Here is a 9,853-nt window from a genome sequence, read left to right as displayed (position 1 = left end):
CTAGCAAACTTGTTGAAAACATCACTTCCTGGCCCTCTACCAATCCTCAGCTGCTCATTCAGGACCAGGTGCTCAAAATCTAGATTTTAACTTGCTCCCGGGCGGTTCATAGGAAGCCCTGGCCCAGGTCCCCTATAAACACCTGATCAAACTTTCTCTGTGGGAGCCGAGGACCCTCCTGGCGGTCTGGCTTCTTCGTCTGATCCTGGGTCTCCAGCATTGGAGAGCAGGCCATGGGAGGTATTCTTGCAGGCGGAACACTCTAGATTCAGGCTGGGCGAGCTGTCTGCCATCACCAGCCCAGGCCAGCCTGCGGGCCCCACGGGACCAGGCTGAACCTGCCTGTCTCCAGGCCACATGGCTGGGCCCTCGGTGGTCATGTCTGGAAAAGTGATGGGGTTTGAAACTCATGGTAAAGAACAGAAGGGACAGTGAGGAGGAGTCAGCTAACATTCATGTGGCTCACCGTGACCGTCCTGCTGCTGACCTGCCAGCCTAGTCTGCAGACCCCCTGGCTGGTTGGCAGAGAGGGTCTTCGCCTGGGAATGGCCTGCGCTGGCTCCTTGCCAGGCTGCTGGTTGTGGCAGTCCAGGGACCCCAGGTCCTGCCCGTCTCTGGAGAGGCTTCACACTGCCCCCTGGTGGGCGGGCAGCTCTGTGCAACACGGTGCTAGTCCAGAGAGCCCGGCAGGTGGCAGCCGCAGCCGTGTGTCCAGCCTGTCCTGGGAGAACAGGCCCCCCTCTTCTTTGCGTTCCCCCTTCTTTGCATTCTCCCTGGTGGGAACCCTGCAAAGAGCTCAGAGCCAGGCCTAGGAGGCCCAGGAACTGGAAACGGAGGTGGCTTTGCCAGGCAGCGCTCCTATGAACGGGGCTGTGGTCTGGACCCAAAATAAATCTGCTGTGAGAGAGGACAGGAAATTGCCCTTCTAGATTTAGCTCAGGTTGGTCGAGTAAACAAATGAGTGTTGGGCAGGTGAGGAGGAGGAAAAACGATTTCGTTAGTTCTGTTTGGGAAATCAATATGGGTGTGGATTCCACAATCAGTGGGCTAAAATGCAGTGTTGTGAGGTTTCCTGAGCTGAGCCGGCATAGACACCTGGGCCTCACAGGGAGAGGAGGGGACTCTCCCGGCAGAGGCTGAGACGGTAACTCAGCCAGAGGCTCTTGTTACCGGATGCCGGTCTCAGTTCCCCTCCCCCAATAAAAGGAAACAGAGTTTGAGGAAAAGAAAGTGGTTTTATGTGTCGACAAAGGAGGAGGGCAGCAGACTCCTGTGGGAAGCCCACCGTCCTGCTCTTTGGCAGGTGCAGGGCTGTTTATACAGAGTTCAACAAAGAGCAGGGCAGGTGGGCAGTGTCCCCCAAGGGGCGGGAGTAGAAGTGAGTGCTGGGCTGGAGGCCAGTGGGCACCGGCCTTTATTTACACAAAGACAAACAAAATGGGGGATCGGCAAGAGAGATGGGGAGCGGCAGGGGCAGCACAGGGAGGAAGGGGAGCCGGTGCCCGCCTGTTTCCCGCTATTTGCTTTTGCTTGGGATTTCCTTTCCTTGAGCCCAACCCTGTCAAGAGAAGAGAAACTGCAAGGGAAGGAGAGAAAATAGTAAACCCACAGACAATTAAGAGGTCTGGGAAAACCAATTCCGTCATCAATTTGTCAAAGGAGGCAAATGTGCAATGCTCATCCGAGAGCCCATTTACTGTATCAGTCTGCCCCACGCAGTCAGATATTTGCCCAGCCACGTAGGCTGGAACCCCCCCTCGGAAAGGTCATTTCTGGCTAAGATCCCAGGTCTGGGTAACACCTCCAATGTCCCTTCTCCAAGGTACTTAGGGGTAAAGTTTGCTGTGAGACTGCAGGGCCTGATTGACCTCAGATGGAAATAGTGCACAGGCCAGGGGCACCCTGTGGTGTGCCACCGTGCAGCTCACCCCTTGGGGCCTGGCTGCCCGCGTCAGGGAGGCGCCTTCACTGGCGGGCTGTCTGGGACCGAGGTTGTAGGTGACAGGCGCCTGCCTTCGCCTGCTCCACTTCTGCCCACCCGCCCTCCCCCTTACAAGGATGCTGCTCTCACTGGCCCCTGGGCCCCTGGGCTGCTCGCTGGAGCCTCTTGGGGGTCACTGGTGATGAGAACGACCACATGCCCGTTAACCGGAAGCCCACCTTGCCCTGGCCACCAGAAACGCGCTGCCCAGGGGGACGAAGGTCAGGCTCTCGCCCTCCAGGGCACGTTCGTGGGCCAGAGTCAGTCCAGATGTAGTCGTCCGGCTTCGGTCTGGTCCCCCACAGCAGGCCTGTGCAGCCGGATCTTACCCGGCAGCCGCAGGGCGCAGACCTTCTGATGTGGAGGCCAGAGCCTCACTGCGGCCCTGGGGGACCCCCCCGCCCCCACCATGCTACAGCATTAGCGTGTCAGTGTAGACGTCTTTCCAGGGCAGTGGAGCACGAGACACCCTCCCTGCCCACACAGCCGTGGCCAGGACCCGCCTTGCTTTCAGCTGAGTCCTGGCTCGAGGCCTCCCTGTGCCCCTGGGTCATGAGGGCTCAGCGGCTGCTCAGTCTCCAGATAATCAGGCGCGGTGGCTGCGCCTGGGGTCGATGTGCCCAGTGCCAGGGTGCCCCGGCTCTGGTCTCGTCCGATGGGCGCGGTGACAGCAGGCACCCCATGTGGGGGGGCCTTCCCCGGGTAGTTCCCCTTCGCTAGGTCACTCTGGAGATGCAAGTGGCCCCTGAGGCCAGGGGAGGAGTGATGAAGACTTCTGTGGTTCACGATCGCACTGCCAGGGCGCGGCGTGTGGCTGTTACCACAGGGTCTGCGCTCTGCCTTGTTTCCGGGGACAGCGGAAGCCAGGACGAGAAGGAAGCAAAGGGAAGAGAGGGTTCCAGAGCCCCCACTCCATTCCAGGAGGACAGGAACTCCAGGCACACAGAGGGGGCATCTTCAGGGAAAGAGAAGCCGCAGGCCCCGTGGGGCTCAGGGAGGAGCTTGCTCTGCGGCCAGGCTGCGAGCGGAGGCGGCTGAGAACGGCCTCGGCCGGGGCTGACTGCGGTGGAGGCTCCCTGTCCTGACATCAGGTGTAGTCCCTGCGACACGCCTTCCAGCTCCCAAGGAGGAATCTGCCAGGGCTGAATCTCTCGTGTCAGTGTTTCCATGAGTCTGTTCTTCTAGAAGGTTCCTCCGGCCACTCTCTCTGCCCCTGTGTGTGCAGCTTTAGGCCTGCCCTGAGCAGCTGGGCTCAGTCACCACCTCCCGTGTCCCAAGCTGGCTGGGGGCCGTCCAGAGTGGAGCCGGACTGCTCGCCACCCTGGCCAGCGGGGGAGGGGAGGACCAGCTGGACCGGGAAGGGGGAAATACCCTGGGTGCAGGACCAGAAGGGGTTCCTGGGAGAGGCCACTGGCCTTGTGCACTGGACGGTCACTCAGATCTGTGTCACAGAGTTTTCACAGCTAAGGGTGGGTTCGAAAGCAGGAGACCCAAAGAAAGGCCCTTCTGAGCCCCCAGCTGGAAGGCCTGGGGGAAGGTGGGCACCGGCCTTGCTGAGCAGAACAGGGCCCAGTGCTCCTGTGGGCAGAGAGAGGTCCTTGGACAAGCAGGAGAGCAGGGGCAGCCGGGGGAGACAGAGGGAGTGAGGGTCCCATGAGGGGTCTTGGTTGTCACCGCACCTGGACTGCTAGTGGTTGAAAGTTTCAACTTGAAAGATGGAAATGAGTCAGTGTTTTTCTCTAGGGAGAGAGACCGAGCGCTGTGGTGTGTGTGTACAGGAGAGAGAGGCAGAGAGAGACCTGACTCAGTGTACCCAGGGCCAGAATGGAAGAAAGGATCACACATGCCTCTTTCTCTCCTTACGAGAACACAAATCCGCTCTGCTCCGACCTCAACTAACGCTAGGTCCCCCACGGGGCTGTTCTCCAGATAGTGACGAGGCGGGTTGGGCATGGCGGATGATCTGATGTGTTTGGGGCTGAAGACAATTCATTGATGCAAAACAAAAGTGAAAACTCAGAAGTGCAGCTCAAGACAACTTAGTAAGCTGCAATGATTTTCTACTTTTGAGAACAGGAAAGCGTTATGATAAGAAATGTTTACATCCTGGGCCAACCCTCGTGGGTTAAAGTGCAGCATACAAAGCTAGAGGCAACTGCTTCTGCATGAGCTCGATCCCTGGCCAGGGAGTGACCCACATGGCGCGGTAGACCTCTCCTGACCCGCCCGCTGCTCCCCTCAGCAGTGTCCTTCATCAATCTGCCTGTTCTGCTCCCCGCTCTGTCTCTGGTGAATCCTCTCGCCCCGTCCCACCTCTGGCCTGTACCCTACTTCTGTATGCATACATAAATAAATCTTTTTTTTTTTTAAAGGAAATGTTTACACCCTTTGAAGATGGGTTAATAGCAATCAGCATTATAAAATGCTCAAAAATTACTAGGTTTATAATATTACCATAGAAGAGCAGTTATTTTAAGTTAATATATTGAAGTCTCATGCTACTGGTCTAAAAGAGGACTGTTTTCTGGAGCTGTTTTTTTTTTTTTTAATGATCAATAGGGTGGCTAATAGATGTTCTTGAAAGTGAGCCCAGGAGAAGTGGATCAGGAGAACTGAATGGCACTGAGAGAAGAAGCAGATGTGTGTATGGACAGGTGCCAGCCACGCACAGCCATAAGAACTGATGGGATGGCACCCTACTGTGTCAAGATAGCGAACAACACAGTTGCTAACAGGGGACATTCCGGATCTGTTCACACACTACCAGAATCTTGGCTGAATGCACACTTCAGTTACAGAACCAAATGCCCCAGCCAGTTGGACAGTCCCAGTCAACTCTGAAGGTGAGAAGCTGCAGTTAACAGATGCGACAAGACAGTGGGAGAACATAACTGCAATGGGGTGTTTAATGCTATTCAGGGCACAGTCAGAGCTTTTTCTGGTAGAAAAGAAACACCGAAAGGAGTGGGTGTGATGGTGCTGTGAAGGCTGTGTGTGAAGGGTGAGGTTTTGGGGCGAAAGAGCAGCCAGCCCCGGGCCAGTGTCGCATCCCGGGTCCTGAAGGTGAGGTGCCTCGGTCCTTCCAGAACAGGGTCAAGGCGCCCTGAAGGCGCCTTCTCATCGGCTTCATGAAAAACTAGTGGTTCTGTGAGGTCCTTTTCAAATTCTGCTTCTAAGTCCTGTCCCACCTGATCGAAGTCAGAAGCCTGAAAGAGAAAAAGCAAACCCACGCATGTCTAAGCACAAAGAATGAGGGCCACCAGGCCTCCTGGTGGCACAGGGGGTTAAGGCACGAGTGCCACCCTGGCCAGGGAGTGACCCGCAGAGCACAGCAGACCCCTCCTGTCTCCCCGCTGCTCCCCTCAGCAGTGTGTTTCAGTGAATCCACCTGTTCTGCTCCCCACTGTGTCTGGTGAATCCTCTCTCCCCACACCCACCCCTGCACCTCTGGCTTTTACCCCAGTTCTTGTATACATAAAAAAATAAGTCTTTACATTTTGCGGGGGTGAGGGGGGATGGGATCAAAAACGGGGCGGGGGGGAGGGAAACGCACGGGATTATGGTGGTGGCACACGGGTGACTTGGTGATGGGAAACCTGCGGGGATTACAATTGAGATGGAAAAAAAAATGTACAAAATGATGTAAACATAAACTTTTGTGGGGCCCTCCCTGGTGGCGCAGCGGGTTAAAGCACTGCACTGAGAATCTAAAGCCACTTCCGCATGAGTTCGATTCCCGCCTGCTCCGGAGGTGACCACATGGCGCGGCAGACCTCTCCTGACCCGCCCGCTGCTCCCCTCAGCAGTGTACTTTGGCCATCTGCCTGTTCTGCTCCCTTCTCTGTCCCTGGTGAACCCTCTCACCCTCCGCATCTCTGGCCTGTACTCCAGTTCCATATGAATAAATAAATCTTTAAAAAAAAAAAAACTTATGTAAAAAATAAGTCTTTAAAAAAAGAATGAGGACCATCACATCGGGGGGAGCCCCGCTCTCCCTGTACAGAGTGTGCACTACCCAGATGGTCTAGAGGAAGGTGCTGTCACTATAAAACTCCCATGGCCGAGCCTCTGCCCGGCTGCCCACCTGAACCTGACTGGGTGGACTGGACTGAAGAGCTGAGTTTGATCAGAGCAAAGCCCGGGCTTGGTGCTAAATACGTAACGTGCTCTTGCCAACCCACCTGGGGGAAGGTGAGCCTTGCGCCCTAAGGGGCAAGCCTATGCCTGCAACGTGGGCCCCAGAGCTGACTCTCTCCCTCCGACTCCACGTGAGGACACCAGTTAGTACTAGATGTGGCCCGTGAACACGCTGGCTAGTAGCAGGGGCCCCCAAAATGACCTGTACATGCGAGGGAATGGTCAGGAAAAACAAAACACTAAAGCTAAGGATGTCTGAGCCTTCAGGATAGCTCAAGTGGTTGTCTCTACTGATGGACACCCTTGGAGGGCAAAGTGCACACCTGAATCCACTGGGAAATTTAGAAGGAAAACACATCTAGCTTGAGCACCCTTTGAGTGGTCTCCAGGGTGAGGCTGGGGACAGTTCTGGCCAAGTTCTGCTGTGCCAGAAACTCGGGGGGAGCGGGAGGATTGAAAGGGAAGCAGAAAGTCCCCTTTGCCTTGCAAAATGTCGTCTGGTTGCGGAAGATGAGACACATGTCCCGTCCAGCCACGCACTTGCGAGCAGCCGGCCTCTCCCTGATCAAGTCCAGCCACGTGGCTCCCTTAAAGGGCTCCCCTGCAGCTTGAACCTGGGGGCAGAGATTAGGTCATCCAGGAGCGATGTCAGCACCGTCATGCTTACTGGAGCGGAGCCAACGTACACAGGAACCCGCCTTCACTCCAGGCCTGACAGCAGCAACACCTGCCTTCTGGACCCAGCCATGGCTGAGCTGGCCACTGGCCAACAGCCGATCTCACACAGCCTCTTAGGACAGCACTATCAGGACCCCAACTTTAGAGTGGGGGAGGGGGCGGTTAAGTCCCCTACCCATGGTTTCCCAGTTGAAATGGGGGAGCTGGGACTGGAGCTGCCCGTTCGGAGTCTGCCCCAGACCTGCGCTCCCTGGAGCAAGACAGTCTTTCCTGGGGTGCAGCTGGTGCCTCTGCTGTCCCAGAGCCAGGAGGCGCGGGGGGCGGGGAGTGTATCAGGGGTCCCCTCAGGGCCTCGAGGCATCCTGTTGCTGTCTGCAAACGCAGCCCACAAAGGACTTGCCCTCCGCTCTACGGAATGGACTGAACCTGAGCAAAGCCTGGAGCAGACTCTCAGCGGGACTTCGTTGTGTGGGGTCTCGGCAAAAAGGAGATTTGCGGGTGACATTAGGCCTTCCTGAGGAGGAACCCGCATTGCTGTGGACGTGACCAGAGCTTTAAAGGCAAGTGGCTTGCGTCTAGTGAAAGCAGACCTGGGGTAGAGGACACCCCTGTGCTATGGCGGGGTGTGGGGTGTGGCGTTTGGACACTGACTCATCACCTCTGAAGTGACATGGCAGAGGTCCCCTGGGGCTCCCTCCCCCACCCCGGGCCCCTGGGGCTCCTCTGGTGAGCGTGAAGGGCGTTTGGGCTTCACACTCCGCTCACCACACTCCGCTCACCAGCGGCTCCTCAGGCTGCATCCGGCCAGGCCCTCAGACTCCCACCCAGGCTGGCCCCAGCAGCCTTCCCTGGCAGGGGGGTGGGGGGGTGCGGCCTGGAGAGCCCCTCGGAAGGCCGAGGGCTTGGGGGACAGGGACACCTCCCAGGGCCTCTGCGCCCCCGCGTGGGGCCCAAGATGGTGGTCTCTCCGGGGAGGGTGGCAGTGGGGCATGGCAGGATCTGGGTGTCAGGGGGAGGGGCGCCCCGCCGTCCCATCTGAGCTGCTGGGGGCACAGGGTCCCCCCCACCGGCCGGTGTCCTGAGGGACCCAGGCGCCACCCGCCCTGGAGAACAGGCCCGTTCCCTGCCTCTTCCCAGTAATAGTAACAATAACAGCAACAATAATGAATAATGGCGATTCCCACCCGAACCCCGTGGGCAGGAGCCTTGGCCAGGCCGGGGAGCCCCTCTCCCGGGGACAGGGCTGGCGTGGGGTCCAGCGGCTCAGGCCCGGCCCAGAGCCCCGAGGAACGGGCTGCCCGGCTCGGCGGGGCCACACCGGCCTGGTCTGGGTCCTGCTGTCCCTCTGCAATGGCCGCAGAGCGGGAGCCGCTCACCTGCCAGCCTCCGCCGCGGGGTGTCAGCCCCCCCCCAGGCTCTTCCGTGGCACAGGCCCCCAGGGCGTCTTCCTGCTGGAGGGGGCAGGCTGGCTCTGCCCCAGGCGGCTGACCTGAGTGGAGCTGCGGCCCCACAGCCAGGTGCCCTCAGGGAGGCTCACGGTGGAACCCTGCTTGGCTCAGGGCTTGAGGTGGCTGGTGAATGCTGGAAACTTGATAAAGCACGGCTTCAGGCAGCTTGCTCATTTTTGCGGGCCTGGAAAGGTGAATTTACTTTCCTGCCATCAAAGGAATTGGGTGTGTGAGCTGGTAGCTCCCAGGCTGTGGGTGCCCTGGGCTGGTGCTTGCTGCTGGCTGTGGCAGTGTGAGGGCGCCCGGTGTCAGGGCCACTGTGCAGGGGCCCCCCTGTGGCCCGAGAAACCACAGGTCTTTCTCGTGGACTCAGAACGTGGTCGAGTCCATTCTACAGGGGGTTCAGCTGAGGCGCTCACCCCTGGGAGGAAGCTCGGAGTGCCCGGTGCCACGCCCGGTATCGCCAGACAGACCGCGGGGTCCTGCACACACGGGGTGCTTCTCCACACTGCACTGGGGCTCGGGAAGCCCTTCTGCCTGGGCTACACCAGTGCACACCCCAACCCCCAGCAGGGCGGAGACCCCGGGAGTGGAACACAGGGTGGGAGGGGGTCAGCCGCGTCCAAGGACAGACACCCACCGCTGCCCTCCACGACCCACATGCCAAGCGCTAGCGCGGGGTGAGGGCCTGAGGGCTGCGGTTGCTTCACCCCCTGTCCAAAGTGCCTCTCCTGCAGAGGACTGACCCCCCGACTTGCGAACGCTGTCCATCTCGGTCTTAACTGGGGAGGCTTCTCACTGGGACTTACGGGGCCAGCCTCCGCCTTCTGGGCCCCAGGACTTCGTAGAGGGGGCCCCACCACCCCCAGGTCCAGCGTCCTTCTAGCCTTCTCGTCCTGAACACGCCGGTCAGCTTTCTTGTCACAGGGGAGACACCACCGCCGTCCCTGCCTCCGCCTGGACATCTGGCCAGGGCACAGCCCCTGTCCCTCCCAGTTGAGTCCCTGGCTGAGGCCAGTCCCTGAGCCTCCCAGTCTCTGCAGTGGACGTGTCCAGGACGCGGTGACAGGAGCGCCAGGGCGAAGAGAGGCAGCCCTCCGTGTTTTGTCCCAACTTCTGTGACCGGCCACAAGAAAGGAAGGCGGGAGGCAGAAAGGCTGAGCAAGCAGTTTATTGCTCTGGGCAGCAGCTGAGACGGAGCCCCTAGGTGGGGTCCGCAGCTACTGCCAGCCCTTTGGGGGAAGGGTCTTATATAGATTCTAAACTCAAATTCCAAAGGGTGACTCATCGCTGTGTCCTTGATGTGAGGCCCCGTTCGTGATCACCTTCAGCTAGTCCCATCCAGGATGCAAGGCCCAGTTTATCACTGCCCTTATCCAGTCCCTCAGTACATCTCTGCACGTGGTCACTCCCAACACTCGGTCACGTCCGTCACGGAGAGTGGGGTGCTGCTCCTCAACTCGGCAGCACTGAGCCCACCGGCCCTCTTCCCTCCTGCTGCCTCGGGGTGTTGATAGACAGCTCAGGTGACCCCTGCTCAGTCCCAGTGAGTTCAAACAGGGCAGGCCCAGTCCAGCTGGGGGGCCCCCCCCCACCCCCCCCCCCCCAG

Source organism: Condylura cristata, unplaced genomic scaffold (genome assembly GCF_000260355.1).
Source record: "Condylura cristata isolate star-nosed mole 26May11 unplaced genomic scaffold, ConCri1.0 scaffold00002, whole genome shotgun sequence".
NCBI classification, from domain to species: Eukaryota; Metazoa; Chordata; class Mammalia; order Eulipotyphla; family Talpidae; genus Condylura; species Condylura cristata.
This window is presented reverse-complemented; position numbering follows the sequence as displayed.